Below are 27,674 nucleotides of genomic sequence, written 5' to 3'. Positions count from 1 at the left end.
CAAGACAAAAAGTTCTGACCATGCTGATCAGGTCCCTCCCTAGTTAGAGACACTTGATCAGCTCCCCGTGGCCAAGATAAAGTGCCAGGTCCTATTGAGATGTCCAGAGCTCTCAAGCGGTGTCCCTCCACCAAGCCCCTCCCGACTGGGCAGGGCCCTACTCTGCGCTCACTCACCCGGAGCCTTTCCACATGCCTGGGACGCTTACCACCCCCTGCCCTAAACTGACTCTGCCTCTGGGCTGCTCCATTCTGCACTCCCTAAGAAGCTTCTCTGAGCCCCGATGTGATGCCTGGGTCAGGTACTCCCCCTCTCTCCACGTCACCTGCCTGCGCCCCGACTCCCCATCCCACCCAGAAGGAGCGTCACCATATTTCACGCATCCTGAGCTCCCAGTCCTGTGTATGGCTTCCAGTAGGAGTCCAATAAATGTGTGTTGAGAGAAAACTGTGAGGACAGGCAAATGAAAACACATTAACTAATGCACGAGCTCTGGCATCCTCCTCTGCGGTGAGTGTCCTGGGAGAGGAGGCCGGACTCGCTGGGTGTGGACCCTCACCCCTCCCGTAGCTGGCACGGGCTTGCGGGGTGGTATGTCACATCTCGGGGTCTCTCTACCCACCGGAGAACGAGGATAAGAGCACCCACACCTCACTTACGGTGAGGACGCAATAAGCTAATCTCCCGGTGCTTAGCTCAGTGCCTGGCACAGACAGGCGAGGTCCTGGCACTTGAACTCTGCGGGAGAAAATTGGGAGGGAGGCACAGGGCAGCAAGCTTCTGCTGCAGGGACCGAGTTCCCTTGACACCACACTCCCAATTGGCTCGAATGCTGACACATCTGCCAGCAAGGGCCCCACGCCCCGGCAGCCCGGCGCCCTGCAGAATGTGAGCCCCACAGAGTCAGGAAATGAAGGCTCAGCCCACTGTGCCACCTCAGACAAACCACAGACCTCTCTGATCCTTTCTCTATACAAAAGTGGGCTGAGGCTGCCTCCATTGTTGTGGGGACACAGCCATCTCTGTCAGTTCCTTTAGTGGTGGCAGAATGACCTCTCCCAGGGTGGGCAGTCTTGGTGGGCCTTTACCCCACCCTCCTCTGGTCAAGGTTTCATTGAGAAACATGAGGTCATCAGATGGGACTGACTCCTACATCCCCTCCTGTATAATCCAAATCCACTCATCTTCTTCCATTTCCTAAGAGCATCCCTGCTCCCATCAAAGGTCAACCCCTCCTCCTGCCAACCCCACATCATCACACTGGGTACCACCCTCTCCCCTTTCCCTAAAGATCCAGGTTCTGTGCCTGCTCCAGGTCTCCTGTCCCCTCTCAGAGCAGTCCCGGCCACCAACACAAAGCACTCTCCCTTCCCACCCCCTTTCCCTCCACCCAGGACATCATTTCCCACCTCCCCTTCACTTGCCCAACATCTCAGCACTGTCCACAAACACTGTTTCTCCTTGCTCCCCTCCCATCCACGCAGCCACTCCCACTTCAGGTTCCAGCCCCATCACTCCTCCGGAAGTGTTCTTATAAAGGCCCAAACCGCCTCCAGAGTCTGACCTTACTTCAACGCCCTGCAGCCCTGTTGACCGCTAGCTCTCTTCTGAAACAGTCCTCACGGCAGCTTCCCAGATACCCGACTCCCTCTCCCCCTGGCACCTAGGCTGCCCCTTCCCGGGCTCCTCTCTTGGCTCATCCTCCCTCACCTCCCCTCTGGGTGGTCCCACCTGCACCCTCTATATGCTAATGACACCCAGCCCAGGGGCCCCGCCACTCCCTTGCACTTCTAAGCAACCTCTCAGTGTGAACCTGTCCCCAGCTGGATTCTTGGATTCTCCAAAACCCATGCTCCCCTACCCCTTTAACTACCTTCTGTTAATGACACCACCACCCACCTAGATACTCAGAGGAAGATTCTAGAAGTCACACTTGACTGCTGGAATCCTCTCTTTTCCTCACTTCCTGTGACCAATCCACCAGCAGTTCCAGTCAATTCTCTCTCTGATAAGTCACTTCTCCCCAACTCCTCTGCCACCACTCAAACCCAAGCCACCTCACCTTTCCTCCAGGCCCCAGCTCCACCCCCGCCCCCACGGCCAGTTCCCCCCTCCCCTGCAGCCAGAGCGCCCCTTCCTGAGGTCAGTCGGAGCCCACACGCAGGATGGAAGGCAGGCACATGGTCACCAAAATGCGAGGCATCACCTCACTCATCTGTGTGTCCGTCTCCCGCCCCGCGGCACCCGCTCAAGTGCTTCCAAGTCATAGGCACCCAGTAAGTAATTCCTGAACAAACTGTCTGGAAAAGGTATATTTCTGTACAGAGCTACTAACAGCCAGAATCCTGGGACTGCACTTTGTTAATAAAGGTATTCATGGGAAACAAAAGAAATGGCCCATGGCGGGCCCACTGCACCTGGACTGACTGTCCTGACCGCTTGCCTTGAACCACAGTGCTCTCCCCAGCCTCTTTTTACACAGCCCTCTCCCTCTTGCCTGCTGCAGGCACTGGGCTCTCTGCTGCTCAGACAGGCCAGGATCATTCTGGCCTCAGGGCTTTTGCATTTGCTGTGCACACACCTAGAACACTTTTCCCTCAGCTCTTTGCAGGGGGATGGGATGGGGGGGTCCTCCCTGTCACTCAAGTCTCAGCCTAAATGCCTCTCTTCATAGAGACCCCCCCGACCACCTCCAGCTGACAGATTCTGCACCACAACCCCCAACGTACACCCCCTCCTCTCCCAACACCACCCCCCACCCCCCAGTTATTCCCATGATACCACATTAGGTTGTTTCCCTCGCAGGACAAATTCCATGACATGCAGTTTCTCTATTAATCTGTTTGACTCCTCTGGGTTTTGTCTCCACCATCACACGAGAGCCACAAGGGCGAGGCTCCGTACAGCTGGCCTGTTCACGGTTGTAACAACAGCCAACACTGCCAAGCTCCTCCGTGGACCAGGCACTGTCTGTCCCAAGCAGTGTACTTGAGTTATATCCATTTTACAGATGAGGAAACTGAGGTACAGAGGGGCCAAGTGAGTTGCCCCACGTCCAGCCTAGAAAGAGGTCCAGCAGGGAGCAGGGTGCCATTTACCCACACCCGCTTCAGGCCCAGCACAGCTCCAGCCCTCTGGGGGCCCTAAATAGGTAACTGAATAAATAAATGTTACACAACGCAACACTGAGAGATGCTGTCTTCAGGTGGTGCAATGAAGGGGAATTCTCATTTTCTTCTCTCTGTATTTTCCAAGTTTTCTCCAATGGTCACATAATACAGGCATAATTTAAAGTAAAATAAACCATTATTTTAAAAGAAATTCAAAGTTCTGGGTAATGTCTGGGTTCAGGAATATTTTTCTTCAATTTCCAGAGACTATTATTCCTCTACTTAATTTAAACCATTGTTTTTCTAGGGAAATTGAATAAAAAGCCTGCATTTTCAAAGCTCACTCCAAGTCTGCCCACTTCAAACAATGAAGAGAGGGAAGGGATGGGAGCTGGTTCCCAGCCTCCGGTGCTAATGGCTGGAATTCAGGGATGCATACCAATCAGGCAGGCCGCTGGGAGGGGGCATCCTGGAGAGGCCAGGCTCTCAGGAAGGAGGGGGTCCAGACCCAGAAATGCCGCCTCACAGGCAGAGGCCACCCCAAGGCACCTGCACTGCCTGGACTGAGGGTGGGCGGCAGCAAGAAGGTGGTGGCAAGGCCAGGGCCCAAGACAGGTGGGTGGGGAGGCGAACTCGTTGGCAGGGAGCGCCCTCTGGACGGACAGGTCAGGGAAGGATGAAGCCCTTGGCTCAGCACAGGCTCTCACCAAGTGGTGGGCCCAACCTGCGTTTCTGGCCAAGAGATGGCCTGCCCGCCCCTAGTTCCCACAGCGTGTGGGCCCTGCTGCCAGGGGCCGTCAGAGGCACAGCCAGGCCAGGCCCTGGAAGGGGTGGCGCTGCTCCAGGACCAGGGTTGAGAGCTGGGGCTCCGGGGCAGATAGAACCAGGTTAACCCAGGCTGCTTCCGTGACTCTGGGCAAGCGAGACAACTTTCCTGAGCAGCAGGAAGGAGCTGATGACAGCACCCACTCCTCAGGACCACCGAAGACAAGCTCCCGCGTGCCTGTCACTCAGCAGCAGAGCTACTGCTATTCCCGTAAATACAGGCATTAGTATCAGCTCTTTCCAGACACAAGGCCCAGGGGCTCATCTGGGCACTGAGCTCTATTCTGGGCCTTGACCCTAAACCACACCACAGGGTGATGAATCCAGCTCTGCGGGTGACAAAAAACGCATTCACTTCCAACAGAATGACAGGGTGTGTTAAGATTCCAGACATCTGTCAAATCTTCTCTTCTTCCCCTCCTCAAAGGGAAAGGGAAAACAGAACAATGGGGAATAATAGAAAGATCTCAGGGCCCACCTGGTCTGAGCCCGGCCACATACACTGTGGCCTTGGGAAAGTCACTCAACCTCTTAAGCCTCAGTTTCCTCATCTATAAAATGGGATAAGAGGACCCAACTGCAGGATCGGGATGGGAATTAAATTAATCAATGCACGAAAAATGTCTGCTATATACAAGCATTAAAGTACAAATGCGAGTTGTCTTTAAACAAACAAGCTCCCAATGATCTGACTAAAGGAAGGGCATAAAGTAGCAGAGGTATGTAACCAAAACCACTGGATAACCTAAGTAACAGTTATTTTTATCTTTGGCCTTTCCAGTATTATTGGGGATGGAGGGAGGGCAGCAGACCCAGCTTCCCAATTCTGGGGTTTGTTTGTTTGTTTGTTTGTTTGTTTTGGGCCTGATATTAAAATGGAAACCTATTTTTAAGAATCAGCCAGCCAATCCTAAAACTATAAGACACTGAGAAAGAAATTAAAGACAACACAAACAGATGGCAAGATACAACATGTTATTGGATTGGAAGAATAAATATTGTTAAAATGGTCATACTACCCACGACAATATACAGATTCAATGCAATCCCTGTCAAATGACCAATGACATTTTTCACAGAACTAAAACAAAAAAAAAAAAATTTTTTTTTATTTGTATGGAAACACAAAAAACCTCAAATAGCCAAAAGTAATCTTGAAAAAGAAGAACGGAGCCAGAGGAATAACACTCCCTGACTTCAGACTATACTACAAAGCTACAGTAATCAAAACAGTGTGGTACTAGCACAAAAACAGACTCATAGAACAGGATAGAAAGCCCAGAAATAAACCCACATGCTTATGGTCAATCAATCTATGACAGAGGAGGTAAGGATATACAATAGAGAAAATAAAGTCTCTTCAATAAGCAGTGCTGGGAAAACTGGACAGCTATATGTAAAGGACAGCTACATGAAATTAGAACATTCTCTAATACCAGATACAAAAATCAACTCAAAATGGATTAAAGACCTAAATGTAAGACTGGATACTCTAAAACTCCCAGAGGAAAAAATAGGCAGAACACTCTTTGACATAAATTGCAGCAGTATTTTTTTCAATCCATCTCCTAGAGTAATGGAAATAAAAGCAAAAATAAGCAAATGAGACCTAATTAAACTTAAAAGCTTTTGCACAGCAAAGGAAACCATAAACAAAATGAAAAGACAACCTACGGAATGGGAGAAAATATTCGCAAACAATGAGACCAATAAGGGATTAATTTCCAAAATATATAAACAAATTTGCAAAATATCAAAACAAGCAAATGAACAAACAAACAGCCCAATCAAAAAATGGGCAGAAGATCTAAATAGACATTTCTCTAAAGAAGACATCCAACTGGCCAACAAGCACATGAAAAGATGCTCAATATTACTAATTATTAGAGAAATGTAAATCAAAACTAGAATGAGGTATCACCTCACAATAATCAGAATGGCCATAATTAAAAAGTCTACAAATAATAAATGCTGGAGAGGGTGTGGAGAAAAAGGAATGCTCCTACACTGCTGGTGGGAATGTAAATTGGTGCAGTCACTATGGAAAAAGTACGGAGGTTCCTTAAAAACTAAAAACAGAGTTACCATATGATCTAGCAATCCCACTCCTGGGCATGTATCCAGAGAAAATTCTAATTTGAAATGATACATGCACCCCAATGATCATAGCAGCACTATTTACAATAACCAAGACATGGAAGCAATCTAAATGTCCATCAACAGATGAATGGATAAAGAAGACGTGGTTTGTGTGTGTGTGTGTGTATGTATGTATATACGTATATATGTGTATGTGTGTGTGTGTATATATACACACACACACATACACATATATAATACAACGAAATATTACTTAGCCATGAAAAACAGTGAAATAATGCCATTTGCAGCAATATGGATGGATCTGGAAATTATCATACTAAAGTCAGACAGAGAAGGACAGATATCACATAATATCACTTATATGTGAAATCTTAGAAAGTGATACAAATGAACTTATTTATAAATCAGAAATAGACTCACAGACATAGAAAACAAACTATGGTTACCAAAGGGGAAAGGGGTTAGGGGGAGGGATAACTTAGGAGTTTGGGATTAGCAGATACAAACTACTACATACAAAACAGATTAACAATGAGTTCCTACTGTATAGCACAGGGAACTATATTCAGTATCTTGTAATAACTTACAATGGAAAAGAATCTGAAAAAGAATACACACACACACACACACACACACATATATATATATGAATATGTATAACTGAATCCCTGAAATTAACACAACATTGTAAATCAACTATACTTCAATAAAAATTTAAAAAGAAAAAGAAGCCACCAGCTACATGCTGGGGCTGAAGCAGCAGCAAGCTTTGGGGATAACAAGAAACTACCAAGAAAACTTAAAGATCTGCAGGGTGATGGGCAGTGATTCACAGAAGAGGACTGGCAGGGTTCCTTTGCTGGTACCCAGATGATGCTGTGTGCTCTGACTTGAGAAAGGCTCAGGACTTCACCAGTTCTGCACAAACTCTGCAGACTCGGTTCACCGGACACCTGAGCCAGACTGAAATTCCCACAGCTCATGCCTCTGAGCCTTTTACACGTGCTGTTCCTTCTACCCAGACCCTTGCCCTCTCCCCACATTCTTCTGCTGTCCTCTGCACACACCTCCACTGTAAGTAACTAGGCACATGCCCTCTCCCAACCAGAGCTCTCAGACTGTACAAGAGCTAGTCTGTCCATTCAAGTCTGAATCTACTCTGCCCCTGAGTCCAAATAGACGGTCCTGCCCACTGTGGCCTAAGCCACCCCTAGATAGCTCTAGCCACCTGTGCCCTGACCATCACAACTTCACCAGCCCCGAGCTATGTGACTTGTCCACAGTCCATCCTCAGACACCACAGCCATTTTGCTTCCCAGATACCTGGGTCATCTTGAGTGTGGTTGTTCAATCAATGGCAAAGCAGGCTCTCAATTAACTGAAATTTATCCTCATCCTACGTCCCCTCTTCTTGGTGCGTGGTAATATGAGCAACTGTTTCTGGACTGGAGAGCTCATCTGAGGGCAACTTATAACCCTACCATCAGAGCCGACCCAGCCCAGCAGCTGCCAATCCCATTCTGCTCCTGTGAGGACCCTAAAGCAGCCCTGCAGTCTTGTCACATCAGGATGCAAACTCCAGGGAGAGGCTATGCCCAGGTCGCTCACTGCTGGGTCCCCATGGTGTGATAGTAAATGTTTAACAAACTGGTTCTCGGCAGAGGGAACCTAGATTTGCAGTGTCTTCCAATTTCGGTGATGTGAATTCTCTCACTATGGCCAATTTCAAGCTACAGGGTGACACCACTGAACAGAGCTGGGACACATGGGCAGCAGCATGCCAGTATGTACATTACAGACGGCCCCCAACTTACGAGAGCTCAACTTACACAATTTTTTTTTTAACTCTACTATGGTGTGAAAGTGATAGGAATTCAGTGGAAACCGTACTTGGGATTTTGAATTTGGATCTTTTCCCGGGCTGCTGACATGCAGTCCAACACTCTCTCGTGATGCTGGGCAGCGGCAGCAAGTCCCAGCTCCCAACCAGCCACGCAATCACAAGGGGAAACAGCCCATACACTGACACCCATTCTGTCCCCAGGCAACCATCCTGTTTTTCACTTTCAGTACAGTATTCAATCAATTGCATGATACATTCAACACTTCATTATAAAATAGGCTTTGGGTTAGATGATTTGGCCCAACTTCAGGCTAATGGAAGTGCTCTGAGCACATTTAAGGTAGATCAGGCTAAGCTATGCTATTCGGTACGTCCGGTCTATTAAACGCATTTTCAATTTAACGAAGGGTTTATCAGGACCCACTGTAAGCTGAGGAAGACCCGCATGAATATACACAAACAAAAGACACAAATAACCACAAATACATAAGTAATGGTGAAAAACAGCAAAATAATTCAGAAGTACTGTATTTTGAGTACTTACCACCCCTGTTTTTAGTATGATTTATTTCATTGTAAATTTATATCCTACAGCCAATTTATATACTATAAACTTACGTTGAAAAGCCAGCTCACGAAATTCCTAAAATTTAGCAATCAGCTCTCATGCTTCGGTACAAACTGACTCCAGCACACCACTGCCCGGGGCCCAGCATGGCCAAGCAAGGACAGGTCACTCCCAGGAGCTCTATCAGACAAGGTCCCCAAAGGAAGGTGACTCTGATGCCCTCCACTGAGGCAAAGAGAGACAAGGAACTCTTCCCGGACACGTGGCAAGAAAGGAGCTGAGCTGGGGGCCCATGCGGCACAGTAGGGCAGAAAGAGAACATTGTCCCACTTGGCTGTTTATGAGCCCGATTCTCTCCCTTGGACTTGAGGGCAAGGATGGTAGACAAGAATACAAAGGTACTGAAGACAAGCTTGCAGAAGAGAGGAGGGGCTGGGTGGTCAGGGAGACCCCGGCTTGAGTCCTTCACTGACTGTGACCTTAGGCAGTCACTTAAATGCTGTGCCTCATCTTCCTCATCTGTAAAGTGGGTATGAGCCCATCTTCACTGCCTAATTATCAGGGCTGTTGTAGAAACGATAGTGGACATGAAAGAGTGATATAAATCTAAGTTACTATTATCATACACGGGTACACAGTACATATCACACACTTTTATCTTTTCAAAACTTATCTAAGATTATATTCTTTCCCCTCTGCTCCCTCCCACTGCTTAAGAGATCACATGTGCAGCAGCTAGCCCAACATCTGGCGCATACCAGATGCAACAAAGATCTGCTAATTGACAGTTATCTGTCAATTTATTATTGATTTAAATAACCGTAGGCCTTCCTCTTAAACTAATCTGGTACCTGGGCCCCCAAAAGTCACCCAAGTTTCCCCTTTCCCCAGACTCCTCCACAGCTAAACTGTGAAACAGCACAATTTAGCAAACAGTTCCTGGACATCCACACAACCCACGTTTACTGAGCACCTACTATGTGCCACGCACTGCTCTAGGCTGGTGATCAAGACAGACATGGTCCTGCTCTCAAAGGCTTGCAGTCCACTGGGAGGTATGAAAAGCTACCCAGACCACAGCGAGGGCTCTAAGAGCATTGTGAACAGGAATTCTTGGGCCAGCCTGGCTGCCCAGAGAGGAGGAGATCCCTGAGTGAGAAGCAAAGAGGGGAAGGATAGGACCAGCTTTCTAGAGAGAGGGAACAGTCAGGGCAAAGGCTCTTTGGTGGAAGAGGAAGAAACAGGAGAACTCGGGAAGGCAAGTATGATGGAGCAGAGTGAGAAAGACATGAGTACCACCAGGAGCCTCACAAGTCATAAGAAGGGCTCCGAGCTTCACCATTAACCCCCCAATCACAGGGAGCTTGGAGATTTCCAGACTGTGCCCTCCTTTCTAGTTTATGTACTGAGGCCTGGACACCATGGGACAAATGCTGGGGGGATGGACAGAGGAACCAACAGCTCAGGGCCACCAGGCAGGACCTGCAGGGAAGGGCTGAGCATGTTAATGAGCCTGCACAACCTGTCCTCTCTCCCCAGCATCCGAGGAGGAGCAGATGGGGCTTTGGCAGGCGGGGGTGACTTCTCCTGACTGAATCCCTCGGGAAGGCTAAGGATGCAGAGGCAATATCTCAGCTCTAAAGCTAGTGGGAAGTGCATCCCACCCCAGCCCCCACCAGCACTCCCCTACTGTAGCCCGAGGCAGGGTCACCACCCTCAGGCTCTCAAGGCTAAAGGGAGATTCCTGACCCCCTGCCCCAGGAACCCGGCCTGGGAGAGGGAGGAAGAACTATCCCCACATGTTCCTACATAGGGCTTGGCCTCCCCATCAGCTACCACCCCTGGAGCCCTAGAAGGCAGGTCTCCATCTTCACAGGGCCCACTCCGGACACACTTTTCTGCCTCAAGGAGTGTCCAGGCCTGAGCAGGTTGTGCAGCCATGGCCTTCCAGCTGACCCCGGTATCTTGCCTCCCACACTCCCCTCCTCCAGAGGCTGCCCCGGTTCTGCAGGGGCCCAGAGGGGGAGAAGCTGGCCCAGAACAGAGGCAAGAAGTACATTCCCTGACTCCGTGTAAACCCAGGGACCCTCAGGTCAGTCCAGGGGGAGGTGAACCACGGTGACAGCAAGACCTGAAAGCACACCCCTCCCCGACCCAAGAGAAAGTAAAGCAGAGCGTGGGGGTGGTGATTCCCAAACCGTCCCTCCCAGAACCTGCTAAGGTCACACACTCACTCAGACACACACGCCGATGCACAAAGGCCAGACAAGAGTTACGCAGAGGGATGGGACACTTGTGGGGGAAGAGGATACACACACGAGTGATACAATCACTTCAATGACACTGGAGGGACCTACACGCAGAGAGGAGATTCCGGCCCCGGGACTCTGACCCCCAGAAACACAGATACACACTCGCAGGCACACCCAGGGCACACGGAGGAGACACGGGGTCCGGGAGACACTCTCCCTGGAGAATCGGGGACACACAGGATCATGCAGAAGCGGAGACGCATGCAGGGGCCGGGACCACACGGGCGACCGGGACCTTGGACTCGGGGACACTCGCCCAGGGACGCCCACGGCCCCGGAGAGATCCAGGGCCACACGGACTCCCTGGCGCAGTCTCGGGGGCCGCGGGCGCAGGCGGAGGCCCCCACCCGGCCCCCAGCCCGGCCCCGCGCCCCGCCGCGCCCCGCGGGCCGCACTCACCGGCTCCGGCCGCTCGGCCGCGCCTTTGTTGTCCGCGCCGCTCACAAAGGCGCCGGCGGCCGCCCCGCGCCTCAGCTGCCCCGGCGGCCGCGGGCGCCCATGGCCGGGCCGGCCCAGCCCCGCGCCCCAGCCGCCCGGCCCGCCGCCGCCACCGCCGCCCGAGCCAATGGCCGCGCCGCGCGCCGCCTGCGAGGTCACGGCCCGGCCGGGAGTGCGCCGCCGCCGCCGCCGCCGCCGCCGCCGCCGCCGAGCGGCCTGGTCCCGCCGCCGCGCACTGCGCGACGCGGCGCCGCCCCCGCCCGCCGCCCGCCGCCCGCCGCCCGGCCGGCTCGCCGCGGCTGAAGTCACCGCTTAACCCCTGGTGGCCGGGCCGCCGCGGCCGCGCCCGGAGACCCCCGGGAGGCGGGGAGCTGCCCCCAGCCACCCCCCGCGACAGGAGGGATCGATCCCTCCCGATGGCCGTCCCGGAGTCACGTCGACCCAGCCTCTGGCCACACGGGTGAGGAAACTGAGGCCATCAGGGGTGGAGCCTGGTCTCGGGTCACACAGGGACCCACTTCACCCCTTCACCCCCTCCATGACCCCTCTCTCTTCCCCAGTTCTCCCACCAGAAGCTCCCACATACCCTCCCCCTTCCCAGGCGCTCTCCTGAAAGGTCCCGCACCCACGCTGCCTGCTTGCTTCTCCCTGGCTTCCAGTTTGCCCAGGGCTTCCTCAGAGAGTGAGGGATTCCCGGGTTGGCCCCAGAGGAAAACCCAGACCTGTGATGGGACCGCACCCAATCTCAGCGGCAGAGACCCCTCCATCCCCTCCTAACCACCTTAGATCAGCCTTGCATCCTGGTTTCAGTTAATAACCTCAGGAACCATGGTCCTTGCAGCTACTGTCATTGAGGGCTTTGAACTAGTAATCACCCTAACCATGTAGCTCCATTTTCCTGATGGGGAAACTTAGACTCAGAGCTGTGAGTAATTTGCCAAAGCTCACCCAGCAAGGAAGTGGTCAAACCGAGATCCTAGCACACCCCTCCCTTCTAGCCCCTAGAGCTGCCAAACGCTAGTTACTCTGTCTCAGAATTCCAAAGAGGGCCTCCGGATATGATGCAATTAATTATAGTTATCAGGTCGTTAATTAAGATTATCCCTGCTGTTATTAAACACTTCCCTGCTACCTCTCTGTTTGCAAAGAAAATCACACTCAGGCTTATCAGCAATTACTCCTGGGATGATAATAATGAAGTCTGCAGCCTCCAAGGGCACAGGTGTATGTTGGCTGGAGTCTGTGTTGGCCTGTGTACAAAAACATACCACCAGCAAAAACTTTTTTTTAAAAACTACTCCCTACTTGTCAGGCACCAGCCTTAGGGGCTAAGAATGGAACAAGGAACCAGACATACCCCATCCCTGCCCCCTCGGCTTTCATAGACTAGGAGGAGACACAGATAACAGACCACTACAGTGCAGCGAGACAAGCCATACCAGTCCACTCTCTCTGAAATCATCTTATTCATTGATTTGTTTGCTTGTTTATTGTCCATCTCCACACAAGAACATAAGCTCTATAGAGCTTTTCCTAAGAATTTTTCATAGAGTTGTCCTAACCCCCAGGCCTAGGGAACACTAGGCTCATAGTGTGTAGCCAGTAAATATTTGTTGAGCACTTACTATGTTCCAGACATCATTCTAGGCATGCAGGAGACATCAGTGAACAAAACAGGCAAGGCCCCTGCCCTGCTGGGGCATCCATTCCAGGGACAAAAAAATGACGACATGACAGCATGGAGGGAAGTTTCTGAAACGCCAGAAAAGCAGCAAGAACAGACATCCATCGAGTGACCTCAGGGCTCATAATGTCTAAATTTTGGACCAGAATTTAGAGGTTCAGGTCCTGCTGGCATAGACGGAGCCAAGTACAGGTCCCTGGACCTGCACTTCCCAGCCTTTCAGACCTACTCCAACCTCCCTCCCTGGCTATCTTGTTTCCTTCCTGAGTCTGAACCCTCCTGAGTCCTCCAGTCTGGAATGCCCGCCCCCTGTTTGGAGGCACTAAGGCTTACCCTCCCTCCCAGGACTATTAGAAGGCCCAGAATCCCCAGGAAGCCCCCCTTATGGCCTCTGTTCCCTGACCACCTCTCCCCTGAGCTCTACAGCATTTCTGCTTTGGTGAGTTGCTTTTGTTTTTGTTCGTTGGTTCTGGGCACATACTGATTTCACCTGTCTCCAGCTTGAGGGCAGCTATGATCTGTGCTTGAGGGCAGAGGCCATGCCTCAGGCCCCCGTTGTGCCCCCAGAGCCCCGCACAGGTTAGGGGCACACGGACTGGACACCTTCAAACCCTTATCAATAGAACCCTCTCAGTCCAGGGTTGTGATCTACCATAGACCAAATAGAGCTTACAAAAGCATCTTGGATGGGAAGAGGGTATAGCTCAGTGGTAGAGTGCCTGCCTAGCATGCATGAGGTCCTGGCTTCAATCTCCAGTACCTCCACTAAAAATAAGTAAATAAAAACCTAATTACCTCCCCCCCAAAGTAAATTTAAGAAAATTTCTTTAAATGTGCAATTATAAAAAAGGTGCTCAAAAAAAAGAATAAGTTGAAAAAAAAATTTTTTAAGCATTTTGTTTTGCCCACAGTGGTTTTATTATTGTTAATTAGTTACCAACATTTAACCATTGGGAAATTTACCCTAAATAGCCTGATTGCTGGCTTCTCTTAACAAATCCAAAGATCTGGTAATGCCAGGCCCCCCTAGTCACACTCTGAAGGTCCCAAGGAGAGGTGACCTCTTACACAGAGCTGTGTTCCTCCACTTACCACCATCTCTCCAGCCCTGTGTCATCCATGGACCTTGAGGCCCCTCCTCTGTGAATTAGTGTTTTCATTTCATTTTCCCTCTACATTCTACTTATACAAGAAAAAAAAAATCACATCATGAGACACACACTCGAGAATAAATGAGCCTGCAGCCCTCAACTAGGCCAGGCCAGGCCCCAGTTCAGGCCAATTGTCCTGCGTTCTTGTTCTCTCCACCATCTGGCTATCCTGACACACACACACCCCTTCTCTCTTGGCTCCCCAGCCTCACATTCTAAGCTCCACAGTATGAATGAATGTACAAGGCTTTTCACTGGGCCTTTGCCTATGCTATTCCCTCTGCCTGAAATGCCATTACTGCTCCATCCCCCAAACACGGTGGCTTTTTGATACTCTCCATGAAGATAACACCTTCTCAGCATCTCTTCTCTAGTGCTTCTGAGACTGGGCTCCAGGCTCCCATAGCATCCTATGGTCCCCTCCTCAGTGCACGCATCCTACTGTGTTGTGTGCTGTATTTGCCCCATGTCTTCCCCTGGACAGTGAGTCCTCGGGGGCTGGGACTCTGCTGCCTCGTGCATGCTGGAATCCCCAGCACCTGGGACAGAGCCTGATGGAGCATAAGCATGAGGCAAATATTTGCTAAATAGATGAGCAAATGGTTTCAATAGGCACGAAAGGAACAAAAGGGATTTCTGGGAACATTTCCATGTCCCAGAACTTTCAATTAACCAGAATTTCCCACTCACTGAGCGTGCTGGTGGTACAGGATTTATTGTGTAAGCATAATCATGAATGGTACATCTGGATGGGCCTGGGCCTCTGTTCTCTCTGTCTCCACTGCTGACCTGGGAAAAAGGGAGGGAGGGAGGGAGGGCATGGTGGTATTTCCCACTGGCCCAGAGAGGCTGAGTGACTTGCCCAAGGTTGTCGAGCAAGCTGGTGGCAAAGAGAGGATAGGAACCCAGGGCTCCCCTCTGCCTCCCAGCCTGGCCCCCCTTTTACCAGCCCAGCCTTGTAGCAGATTGAAAGGAGGTGGGTAGATGGGAAAGTGGACTTCCCAAGTCCAGATACCACTCTCGCATAGGCAGTCTGAATGGAGGGAGTGCAGAAAGCGGCTAGCTCTTATCTAAGAGAGGCTGGATCGCATTTTGATTATGAGTGAGGATGACAGAGTCTGTCTTACCAAGATGAACCCTCTTCCCAGAACACTCCTGCTCTTGTTCAGTATGATGGATTTTGAAGGGGGCTGGGATGCACTGAGCAATCTCCCCACCACCTCCCAGTTCCCTTACAATTCAAGACTTGCATTTGTAGGGAAACAAACTGAGGTCAAAGGCACAGCCATAGGTGGTTCTGGGGGCCCAGGTAGAGAAGGAAATTAGAGTTTTCTGAGCTACCACTTTATGGACATTGGTGAAAGGGAGAGGCCAGCCTGAGCAGCAACTTCTCTTGAAGATGTAGTCTCAAATTCTCTCAAAACAACCACTGGGGGTGATGGACACTCATGTCCAGTGGGCTGGACACACACAGTACAGGGCTCTGCCACTCCATGCTCTCCATAGGACCTGAGACCAGTCCTTAACCTCCTCCACTTGGTCCCAATACCTGTAAAGGAACAATAATCCTTTTGCCCTCTTCTGTCCAATGGGACTTTGAAAGATCGATCTAACACAGTCTAATAGAGATTAACATATATAGTCTAACAGCTCACTGACAAAATTAGACAAATGTGCAGTTTGATATTATATTATCATAAAAAATCATAACTGTTATTTAGAAGAGGCCACCTGGTATAGCGGTAGTCAAGAGTTCAAACTCTAAACACTGTTGGGGAAGGGAATTATAAATATGAATGAGAAAAGTGAAATGAACCCTGTAGTGTGGGACTGGAATTGGAGATACTGGGGTCAGCTCATAGCTCGGTCCACCAACAGGGCCTGGGAGCAAGGACACCCAGTGGCAATGAACATACTTAGAAGACAGGTCATGGTTTCTAAATCCCATTCTCTGTGAAAAGAAACCAGAGCTCCTTGGAGAAATGGCTGAGTCCAGGGAAAGAACAAGTTGAGCCTGAAAGATATTGTTGGGCCAGAAATTAATAAGCTGCTCAAGAAGTGATGGGAACATAGCAAAAGGACGTGGAAACCAACTCAAAGAGGCTTCCACTAGCCAAACCAAGGGCAATTTGAGCATCAAAATGAGTAACGAGCGTAAGGATTTATATTACATTGAATAATTGGGAACCAAGAGTCCATACTGATGTGAATAAGTAAATGAATAAATCAGAAGCTAGGAATGCTACTTACACAGCCTCAAAGTACTTCCCCGCAAAATACTTGTTTCCCCACAAAGGGGAGAAGAGCAACTTTACAGTAGAGAAACTTGGCAGACACCTCCTCACCCAAGTGGTCAGACTAGATTAACATGACCAGTCGGGGGATATTTGGACATCATGAGTCTCCTGATGTCATTCACCAAGAAAGACACATCACCTTAAGATATTCTTACCAAAAATGCACAACTCACATAATCAAGAGCAAACATCAAACACACCCAAGTAGAGGGACATTCCTCTAAGTGTCTTCTGATTTATTCATTTATTTATTCACATCAGTATGGACTCTTGGTTCCCTATTATTCAATGTAATATAAATCCTTACGCTCGTTACTCATTTTGATGCTCAAATTGCCCTTGGTTTGGCTAGTGGAAGCCTCTTTGAGTTGGTTTCCACGTCCTTTTGCTATGTTCCCATCACTTCTTGAGCAGCTTATTAATTTCTGGCCCAACAATATCTTTCAGGCTCAACTTGTTCTTTCCCTGGACTCAGCCATTTCTCCAAGGTCACAAAAGTCAAGGAAAGACAGAGGAACTTTTCCAGATTGAGGGAAACCAAGAAGACTCGACAACCAAAGGCAACACATGGTTCTGAACTCCATCCTTTATTCATAAAGGACATTATTGGGACAGTTGGCAAAACTTGAATAGGGTCTGAGGATTCGATGGTAGAAAGACATTATGTGAATTTCCTGATTTTGGTGTTTCTATCGTGATTGTACAGGAGCGTGTCCTTGTTTATAGGAAACACACACTAAATACCCAGAGTAAAGAAACATCAAGTCAGCAGTTTCCTCACAGATGCTTCAGAGGGAAAGTCATATTGTACTTGCAGCTTTTCTGTAAGTTTGAAGTCATTTCTAAAGTCAGATGGCCTGTGCCAATCTAGAGCAAAGTGCTTCATTCTCTGAGCCTCAGTGTCATCATCTGTATAGTATAGATGAAAGTAATAATACCTACCTTATGAGGTTGTTTAGAGGACTGAATAAGATAATATTTGTGGACTGCCTAACACAGAACTGGGCTCATATACATATTTCCAAATTTTGAAAAGCTATATAACTTTTCTTTTTCCTTGTGCAGGTCCCTTCTCAGGATACGGAGTAAGGGGGCAAACCCCAGGACCTGGAGGGCCAGGTGGGAGATGGAAATTGGAGAAGCAGGCTGAATGTGACAACTAACACGAGGTCTCATGGCTGGGGACACTAAATGAAGGAAGTAGGGGACCCTGGAGGCCTGGAAAGCATCGCCCCAGGTAGAAAAGGCAGTCACCACCCAGGTCTAGTAGAAGAGTCACTATGCCCAGTGTCTCCCAAGCTTTGTTTTTTCTCCCCAAGAGAAGCTAGAAATCCAGATTTCTATACGAAATCCCCTGATTTTTAATTCTGACAACTATTTGAGATTTTAAATGGGCCAACAATTGGTAAGCCAAACAGGCTCCAAGTGCCAGCAGCAGGAGTTCTGAAAGCTTGTCCTGAATGCTTAGAAACGTGGAACACCCTCTGTGGATGGACAGAAAAAAGCACCAAACCACTGTTCACAGTTCTTCTGCTGCTCTGATAGAGCCTCTCGAGAGGCCGGGCTGGACGTGCCAGGACGCATGCGCCTCCATGTGCAGTGACAGCCCACTCCTCCCCAGCACACCTGATTGGACAAGAGGGAGAACATCTGACCGAAATCGAGCCAATCAGCTTGCCTCGCCCAGGAATTTGGAATTGGAGAGCTGAGAGACTGAGTGGGTCAAATGACCACAGACGCTGAGCCTGAAAGATGGTGCAGAGCCAGGGGCCAGCATTCATGCTGCAAGAAACCACAGCCAAGTTCCAGCTGAGGTTCTGAAGGATCAGGGGGGGAAAAAAAAAAAGCAGGAGTGCAGAGTAAAGGGGGAGAAAAAGACAGTTTAGGCAGAGGTCATCTAGCCCTAGCAAAGTTAATAGCAAAAATAGTAGCAGACTCTTCCATAAGTCTCTATACTGGGCCCTGTTTAATCACTTGACATGTATTAACTCATTTCATCCTCACAGCAACTTTATGATATAGGTACTTTTATACTTGTTTTACAGATGAGGAAACTGAGGTACAAAGACATTCTGTCCTAGCCTTGAATGTCCGCCCGAGTTGACCTGTTGTGTCCTTACAGAGCCCCTCCCCACCTTCACTTGCACTCACCTGGATGGATTTTTGTTCCTACAACAAGAGGAGGGAAGTGCCCACTGCTCATGGCTACTGTCTTGGTGCAGAATCGGGAGGTCCTGGGACCAATTAATGTACCCAAACATCCTGCTCTAGCCTTTCTGCATCGCCCCAAGTGGAAAAGACGATGCGGGGAAAGGGAAAAGTTACAGCCTGGCGGGGAGGGAAATAGCTCAATGCTAGAGCGTATGCTTAGCCTGCACCAGGTCCTAGGTTCAATCCCCTAGTACCTCCATTAAAAAAAAAAAAAAATAGAAAAGTCCCAGTCCAGGCCATCGAAGGCAGCTGCAAACACATAAAGATGCTCTCTCCGCCACTCAGCCCAGACCCCACAGGCCCGGCGTGCTGGCCCCATCTACACTGGGAAGCCAGCCTCACCCACCCCTCAGGGTATCTGGAGCCTCCACTGGGATTAAGCAGGCAGAGGGCTCAGGGGTGTGTGCTGAGCCAAGGGGAGATTGGATTTCTCTGCTTGGGGCCTGGCCAAGGAGCCAGAAAGGACAGAGAGACAAGGTCTTCACTTCTTGGCATCAGGTTACTGCCTCTACCCAGGGCTGGGGGTGCCAGGCGAGGCTCCCAGGCAATGAGAATAGCCTGTCAGCTGACAGCAGACAGGGCCCAAGCCTATTCTAGAAGCTTCCATAAGGATGAAAAGGATGGGCTGCTGAGGAGGGGAAGCAGAAAGGGAACGCAGGAGACCCCGTGAGCCTCCAGCCTTGCCAGACAGACCAGGCTAGGGCCTGGGGTCCAGACAGGAGGACTCCAGGAGAAAAGGTCCTGGGCCTGGGGAAAGAGAAGCTGGGCAGCTGTCAGCCTGTCGCTGCAGTGACACTCCAGGGAGGCCTCAGCCCCTGCCAAGGGAGGGCCTGGCCGTGGCTGCAGCCTGGCACCAGCCCCAGAAACCTTCAGCAGCCCCTAGTTTCTCCGCCCAGGGCTGGGAGGTTCCGTAAGCTCCCTGGTCTCCCAGATGAAAGACGCTTTCTAAGAGTCGTAAAACCGTCCCCACTCGGAACAATGGGCCCTTATCCCGTTGTGTCCTTCACATAAACTCCCATTAGCAACGCACCAGAAGCTGCAGGCAGGAGTTTTATAGACTGGGTTTTTGGACCAGCCCCAGTGTTCATTAACATCTACTCCCTCGCCCTCCGTGGAACCTGCCCAACTCACTCCCATTCACAGAGGCCCCCTGTGTGCTAGGCCTCCAAGGAACCTTGCAAGGAAGGTGGCTTTGCCTGGTTTTATGAATACAGAAACAGACCCAGAGAGGTTAAGTGCCTTGCCCAGGGTCACACAGTGGGAGAGTAGAGAAGCTGAGATTTGTTGTGTGAGGGTTTTTTTTCATGGAGGTACCAGGAATTGAACCTAGGATTTCTTGCATGCTAAGCATGTGCTCTACCACTGAGCTATACCCACCCCACCCCACTCCATCCCCCCAACCCCGAGCTGGGATTTGAATCCAGAATTTGCTTCTTCCTCCATATCCTGTGGCCTCAGGTTAAGATCATTCAAGTCCTACCCCCTGGAACCCAAGAGATTAAGCCGAATGGTTTTCTTCAGTTTTCTCCTGGAAACAAGCATCTTCTGAGACCAAAAAGCCTTCACCAGGATGGTCCTGTTCGCCCACACAATATGTCAGCAGAGACACAGCCGGCTGGGATTCCCAACACATCAGGGAGGGACCTGAGCCCCTTCCCTTGGGTGAAACCCAGAGTCCCTCGCTATATCTCACATTCATGCTCACAAAGCCCTTTCACCCCATTCCTCCCCTGATGGCCACCAATGATAATGCCAGCCCCCCTTTACTGAGCAGTAAACCCCCTTTTACTGATGGATATGCAGGCCCTGTGCTCTTCATGCGTGATCCCATTTACTCTTGCAAGAGCTCTACAGAACGACTGCTTTCAAGATCTCCATTTTTTCACATGAGGAACTTAGGCACAGAGAGGTAGGTCTCTGTGGTCACGCAGCAAGTAAGCAATGGATTCTAGGTCTATCTGACTCCACCTACCACCTCTCCCCAAAACTTCACAATGTGGAGTTCAGCAAACACCCCATCTCCACGAGCCCAATCCCACGGCCCTGACTCACAACGTTGGGTGTCACCCCAGATGCCTGGATGGTGACCATAGCAGTCACTCTTTGTTGGGTAACTTCTAAATTCCTTCATCATCTCCTGTCCACACAACAACCCTCAATGCTGATCTTGTCATTCCTATTTTACAGATGAGGAAACTGAGTTTTAGAAAGAGGAAACGTCTTATTCATGGTCCCACAAAGCTGGTAAGTGGGGTACCAGGATTTGAATGCATTTCTGTGGGTTCCAGAACCACTGCTTCTTAGAGGTAAGCTAGCATGCTAGTTAAAACGACCATCCCAATAGACCCTTGGTGTGTGTTGGGCTGCACCCAACAGACTTGCAAGCCCTGTGCTTGCCCAGCCTCCAGACCAAAGAAAGAGCCTAGAGTCAGTGACAGAGACATCAATTGTTTAATGGACAGGGGGGTCTTACGTCTGAAGTGAGGTCCTGGCACGACACCCCACCATGTGCGGCAGATGGTGGGTAGGACATGGTGACAATCTTCGCTACAGTGGGGAAAGGGATGTTACTGGTTACAGAGGGAATTGACATCGGGTTGGCTCATTGGTTACCAGGGAAACCAGCAGAGGACACGCCCCTCACTGCCCCTTTGATAAGTCATGGTGGAGAAGTTCTGATCTGAAGATTAGAGCAATCGCTAGCTGGGGCCAGGGGGCAAGTATGTAGGCATTTACTGATTAGGCTCTGTGATCAAGAAAAAACGTCAGTCATGTGTGTAGAGTGTAGGTAAAGCAGGGACTGGTCGAGCAGAGGATGTACAGAGAACAAGAGAACAGCCATCTTGGGTGGCCTGACCGTACAGCATGCGTTCAACTAATCCTCCCAATTAAGTGCCTAAGATTTCCCTGGCAATGTTCCAGAAGCTGGAGGTACACTGGTGAATAAAACTGCCATCCTTAGCCCCCATCAGTCCCATGGGGGACCAGCAGGGAACCCCTGACCACTTCTGGCTGCTCTCCCTTAGAACTTCATCTACGGCCTCCCCCTGCTGAGCCCCCAACACAGGGGTTCATCCCCACCTCTGCTGCCTTTGGCTGCCCTGCCTCCTCTCAGCTTCCAGGAACTTTTCAGATAGCCTGCCCCAGCCCTGAGAAGCCCAAGCAGTCTACAGCTTCTGGTCACACGCTGATTTCATCCTAAGACGCTTCATAACCAACTCCTAACTGGGCCAACCAGACGGGCAGCTGCGTTGGCTTAGGCTCTCATGAGAAGCCCTCAGACCCACACACCCTGCCGCCAGATGGCATGGCCAGCATCCACGGCCCCTTTGTTGAGATGATTAACTCATGAGCTGCCCCACCCTGAGAAACTGGCTTGGGACCGGACCTTGGTCACCATTCCCCTATTACCTACTATTGCTGCTGAGGAGAGCCAGCCTGCCCAGAACAACTCTCAGATGTACATGGATACTAGTCAGTAGCAGGCACTGTTTTAGGTGATCTCAATCATCATCTTCCTCAATGCTCGTGATCATTGGTATTATCGCAGCTAACGTTTATTGAGCACTTGCTACAGGGAGGAATTGGGCAAACTCTTTGCCTGTATTATCTCATCAAATCTTCACAATAATACCGGGAGGTAGGTACTGTTATCATCCCATGCAACAGATAAGGAAACTGATAAACAGATAAGGCCATAGCACCTGAGGTAGTGTATTGTCTAAATTGTCTGTCACCCCTGCTACACTATAATCTCTCTAAGGGTAGGAGTGTGTCTTTGTTACACACAGTTTATGTCCAGAATGTAGTGTCTGGCACAGAGCTGATGCTCAATAAGCAGTCTTTGGATGGATGGATAGACAGATGGATGTATGTATGGATGGATAGTTGGACAGATGGATGCACGCAACTGAAAAATAAGAGGAGGGGGAGGGGATAGCTCAGTGGTAGAGTGTGTGCTTAGCATGCGAGATTCCAGGGTTCAATCCCTAGAATCTCCATAAAACAAAACAAAAACCCCTAATTACCTTCCCCCACAAAAAAAAAAAAAAAAAAAAGAAAGAAAATAAGGAAAGAACTAGAGGACAATAACTCCCCAACTCCCAACCACGGATGCCCTCAGTGAAGCAGGAGGAAGCAAGTTTCTCTGCTAACTGGAAAATCCCCCAGCCAGGATTCCAGGAAGTGCAGAGAAAAGTATGCAGATCTTTAGGGGAAGGGAAAAAGAAGTGTCTTTGGGGTAATGAGCTTTGAGATAACAGCGTGTAGCCTTATCAGGCACGTTACCCTTCCCAGACACCACCACTTTGCCAGGGAATTTCATCTGCTCAGTCCCAAAACACCTGTCTCTGAATTGGGGCAGCTGTAAAATGTGCGTCTGTAGTAACCTCCCTGCCGTGTAGCTCCAGGACTGCGCTGAGGAACAGAGCTGCGCCGGACCCTGGGGTTTGATCTAAGCCCCTGCCTTTTCCCTGGGTGTTCTTTTGGAATTCTGCAGCACCCACCAGGAGCCTTGAGCTTTAGGGGGCTTGCTCTCTAGTTAATTAAAGAGATTTCATCCTGACCCACAAATCCTCATACCCTGTAAATTCTGATCGGTCACCTGAGCCAGCCAGCAGGATTTGGGGGTGAGGTCAGTGTGAAGCAGGCTGCCCCCCACCCCCAACTATTCCCTGGCTGGAGCCTAGAGCTTCCAGTGTCTCATGGGGAAAGGAGGACTCGGGGTGAAAAGCCCAGCAGTCCCAGGAAAGCAGGCATTGAGGGATGTGGCTCAGCTTTGTAGTTTCCGGAACATGTTAAGAAAGAGGGAGAGAAAAGACTAGAACTAGCACCACAGCATCCCCATCACACCCAGAGACCGCTCTTCCAAGTGGAATATGGTATCGAGGTCCCGGACAGCACACTGAGGCATCCTGTCATTCTGGAGTCAAGAGGAGTTTGTGCCATGGACATGTCCTCCCCTTTATTGAGCATTTACTTTGCACTGGGCCAAGTGCCCTGCCTGGGATAACCCTCCTAACTTGCCTCAGTGAGCTCAGTACTGTTACCTTCCTTTTCAGATGCAAAAACGAAGACCAAGCAACCCCGCCCAAATTCACAGCATCAGAAAGGACAAAGCTAGGATTTAAACCCAAGTCTGACCCCCACGTCCATCCTTTTTCCAGGAATAAGGTGGAAGGGGCCTCAAGCAGCCTCTCCCCTGCAGTCAGACTGTTGCAGTAAAGTGTGTTACAGCTCAGTTGTGACAGCAACCTGGATTTGGGTGAGAGACCAAGCAGCACTTAGAGTTGGAGAACTCAGGTTTATTATGCTGGTGGGACCAAAGGAGTTAACATTTCAAGCTCTGGATCCCATCTGAGGTTTACACAGGCTTTTATAGGCTACCAGTCTAGACTTTGCAACATTTTGTAACATCATATGCAAATAAGGTATAACAAAGTTGACTAACTAGGAACAAGCTTTGTAGAAATGGACCAATCAGGAGTGAGAGAAATGGACCAATCAGGAGTGAGGGAAGTAGACCAATCAGGAGTTAGCTCAGGGAACCAATAGAATCTTAGGGATAAGTTCTGCTTTCCTAGAAGTAAGCCATTTCAGAGTTTAAAAAGCGAGATAATGCTGCAGGGCCAGGGAACAGAATGGTGCTGGTAGGAGGATAGTGGCCCTGCCTGGGGGTCCTGCAGTCTTTTTCATGGGGCTTCCCACCTCAGGACAAATGTTGCCCCCCTGGGTTTATTCCAAAAATCAGCGAGACAGAAGAGGAGCTAGTCTTTATGGAGATCACTTCTGTCTTCCGGTCCCCATGTATCAGAAGCAAATGGGAGCCTCCCCTACATTCCTCTGCTGGCCAGGCCAAGTGGGGAGGAGAGAGGGCTGACAGCAGGCTCACAGGGCACCTCGGGGCCATCCATTCAGGCAGTTCAGAGACTTTCAGAGCTGGCAGGGCCCTTAGAGATGATCCAAAACAAACCTCTCCTTTCACAGAGGGGGAAACTGAGGCCAGGAGAGGGCAGAGGACTTGCTCAAGGGTGCACAGAACATGAAGAATGAAATGGGAGCAGTGGTAGCCTCTTGGCTCCCAGCCCAGGGTCCCCTCCCCAACCCCAGCCAGTCTCAAACAAGCCATGACATTGGAACCCCTCTTATCAGATAGAATGAATGACTATCAGATTTAATTTCGACATTGTTCTGGAGGAGAACCAGAGGATAGGGAAAGATGGAGAGAGAGGAGGTGAGCAGAGCTGCTACCCAGCCCCGCTGCCTCCCTCCCTCTGCTGGGGCATCAGACAGTGGCTGAGATGGGCTGAGCTGAGCCAGGAGGAGGGATCCAGGTTACCTGCAGAGCAGGTCCCACGATGGCTCAGGAGAGCTCCCTGTTTTCCTGGCATCCTTGAAACAAGGACTGCCTCTGTCCCTGAGACAAGGAAGGATGAGGGAGGGGGTCCCTGTCTTTCTGCTGAAGGGCCAAGTGGGAGAGGCCTAGCAGGGGAGCCAGGGACTGACTTCATGGCAGCACCATCCCACCTGCCTTTTACCCACCTGCTGAGCTCCTGGGAACCTGCTCCTGTGAGTCTGACCTCCTTGAATCCAAAGGGTCAGTGTTTCAAAACCCACTCATTACTCCTGGCCTGTGTATCCTGGGAGACCCCCATCCCCAAGGAGCTGTCTCTCATCATGATGGGTGTGTTCACTTCTGGGGACACAGACCGGGTTCAAGTCTCTGCTTCCCTGCCTGCTAGTCCTGTGACCAAAAGCGAGTTACTGCACTTCCCGAGTCTCAGCTTCCTTGCTGTAGAGCCGGGCTTGTGTCCCTGCATCCCAAGGTGGTTGTGGGGACTAAATGTCAAAGCTGTCCCAGGGACAGAGGGGACTGGAGATGCTGCTTGGGTCATTCTTTACCTCTCTTCACACTAATTCTCTGCATGCATGTGGTGTCAAGGATTTTAAGGCATTCACAGCTGTTACTGTAATTCACAGACCTTGGTGAGATCATAGGAAAGAAATTATCAACTCCTGCACCCAGATGGGGTGACCTAGGCCTCCAGAGGCTGAGTGGCTTGCCCAAAGTCCTGTAGTATTTAGAGGCAGAATGCGACCAGAACCCACGGTTCTCAAATCCTACCTCAGCGCAGCCCAGCCCAGAGGTGCCAAGTGGGAAAAGCTTGAAATCTGGGGTCAACCAAGCTGGACCCATGGCCTTGTGAACTCAGCACACCACGTTGAATGACGTGAGCTTGCAATTTTCTGCCAATGATTTCAGTGCCATTGGCCAGCTGTGTGACCCTGGGCAAGTGACTTCTCCTCTCTGAGCCTCAGCTCTCTCACCTGTGAAATGGGAGTTTTCCGAAGGACTAAGTGAGCTGTGGCAGGCAGGCTGCCTGACCCAGATCTTAGTATACGGTGAGTGCCCGATAAATGGAAATGTAGTAACAGTGGCGCAGTCAGTATCACTGTTAGTATCATCATTACTACCAGGAGGAGAAGATGGAACGGAATCACCATGGGAACCTCTTGCCCAAGTGACTGTTCTAGGGCAGAAGCTCTGGAAGGAGACATTAGAGACTCCCCTCACCTTGTAGGTGGTAGGGATGTGAGTGGGGCCAAACCAGCACCCCCTGAAGACTCCAAAGTCCCAGCAACTGAAAAGACCCCACTGGGAGGACTGGTGGCATCACTCTAGGGAGCTCAGCCTAGGAAGAGAAGGGGTGGTTCCCAAATGAGCTTCAGGAGACCCTGATTCAGGGACTGAAAGCTGGGGAGGCAGCATCACTCAGACACTTTTGTCCCAGATGCACAAGGATTCTCTGAAGGAAAAGCCACTGGAAGGAGGGACCAGCCTGGTACAGCGGCAGAGACTCTGTTAGGAGCCAGGAGGGAGGGCCTGACCTCACAGCTGTATGATCTCAAGTAGGTCACCTCACCTCTCTGAGCCTTATCCCTCTGGGAGGTCAGCCAGAGGGACACGCAGTCATCTAAAATCCCCCTTACAAACCTCAGCCTCGCCAGCCCAGCAGGTACCCAGCCCCAGGAAGTCTCATCGTCGCCTGGTAGCAGTCAAGTGACAGAGTGAGGGCTCAGTCGGGTTCTAGGACCAGACTAGTCTGGCTTAAATCTCAGCTCCCCTTTCTCAAGCTGTGCTAACATGAGTAAGTTACTTAACCTCTCTGTGCCTGTTTCCTCAGCTATAGACAAGAATGATAATAATAAAACTTACCTCCTAGGAGCATTGGGAGGATTAAATGAGCTCATACATGTAAGGTATTTGGTTAGCAAAGTGCCCAGCCCAGAGTAAGCGCCCAGCAAGCATGATACCGTCATTCCCCAGACATCGGCCACACAGATGAACCGGCTGCCTCCAAAAGCCTCAAGCTCTCCATCACCGGAGATACTCGAGCTGAGGCTCAACAGCCACCTGTCAGAGACTCACAGCCAGGACTGCCCGGGTGACCTTTAAAATGCTTCCAACTGTGAGCCCGTGAAATCACGTCTATGAAATTGCATATGCAGTAATTCCTCCCTTCTAACATGGCCAGGATAGGATGAGATGGGAGAGGGCTACCAGGGGGGTCGGGGGGTCCCGGGAGGCAGAAACAGAGGAGCAGGCACTAAGGAGCGAGGAAGGAGCACTGGGCGGGGTGACAGCAGCTCATTCTGGCTTCTTGTCCCCGCTCTGCCACCGACTCACAGTGTGACCTTGAGTTACTCCTTCTCCTCCGAGCCTCAGTTTTCCCAGCAGTAAAATGATGCTGTTGAACTAGGTGTCCTCTGAGGCCACATCCAGCCGCAACTATCAAACTCTGTGACCCTAAGAAGGGAGTTGGGGAAATTTTCCACCGCACACACCCCCCTGAGAGGCTCCCTCTATTTCCCTCACCCCGGCATTACCCTGACCTGCCCCCACAAGTTAGCCACAAAGGTCAGGGTCCTGGCCACTGAGGCTCCCAGCAGCATTCTCCTCCCTGAGTCCAGCACAAGGCATTCCAAGCCCCACCACCACCTGAGAGGGAGCAGGGTGTCCCTGGGCCTGGAGCCCAAGGGTGTCAACAACAACAGAGACCCAGACACTCACCCAGTGACCTCCAAAGCGTTCTCCTCCAACTCAGCGAGGGACAGAGATGTTTAAAAACCAAA

General features: G+C 50.5%; 1 protein-coding gene and 1 long non-coding RNA gene across 2 annotated transcripts in view; one reads left to right on the top strand and one right to left on the bottom strand.

Annotated features, from left to right (window-relative positions):
• Positions 1 to 11,324, bottom strand: part of ARHGEF10L (Rho guanine nucleotide exchange factor 10 like) — a 134,280-nt gene extending 122,956 nt beyond the window's left edge. Inside the window, 1 exon segment of the mRNA XM_032495298.1 lies at positions 11,161 to 11,324. The gene's annotated coding sequence lies outside the window, so the exon portion shown is untranslated.
• Positions 11,325 to 11,475: 151 nt separating this feature from the next.
• Positions 11,476 to 24,021, top strand: LOC116668268. The gene is made up of 4 exons (XR_004325363.1): positions 11,476 to 11,659; positions 17,397 to 17,568; positions 20,730 to 20,786; positions 23,603 to 24,021. It is a non-coding gene; the product is annotated as an uncharacterized LOC116668268 (long non-coding RNA).
• Positions 24,022 to 27,674: the final 3,653 nt, after the last annotated feature.

This window comes from Camelus ferus, chromosome 13 (genome assembly GCF_009834535.1).
Source record: "Camelus ferus isolate YT-003-E chromosome 13, BCGSAC_Cfer_1.0, whole genome shotgun sequence".
Taxonomy (NCBI): Eukaryota; Metazoa; Chordata; class Mammalia; order Artiodactyla; family Camelidae; genus Camelus; species Camelus ferus.
This window is presented reverse-complemented; position numbering and strand designations above follow the sequence as displayed.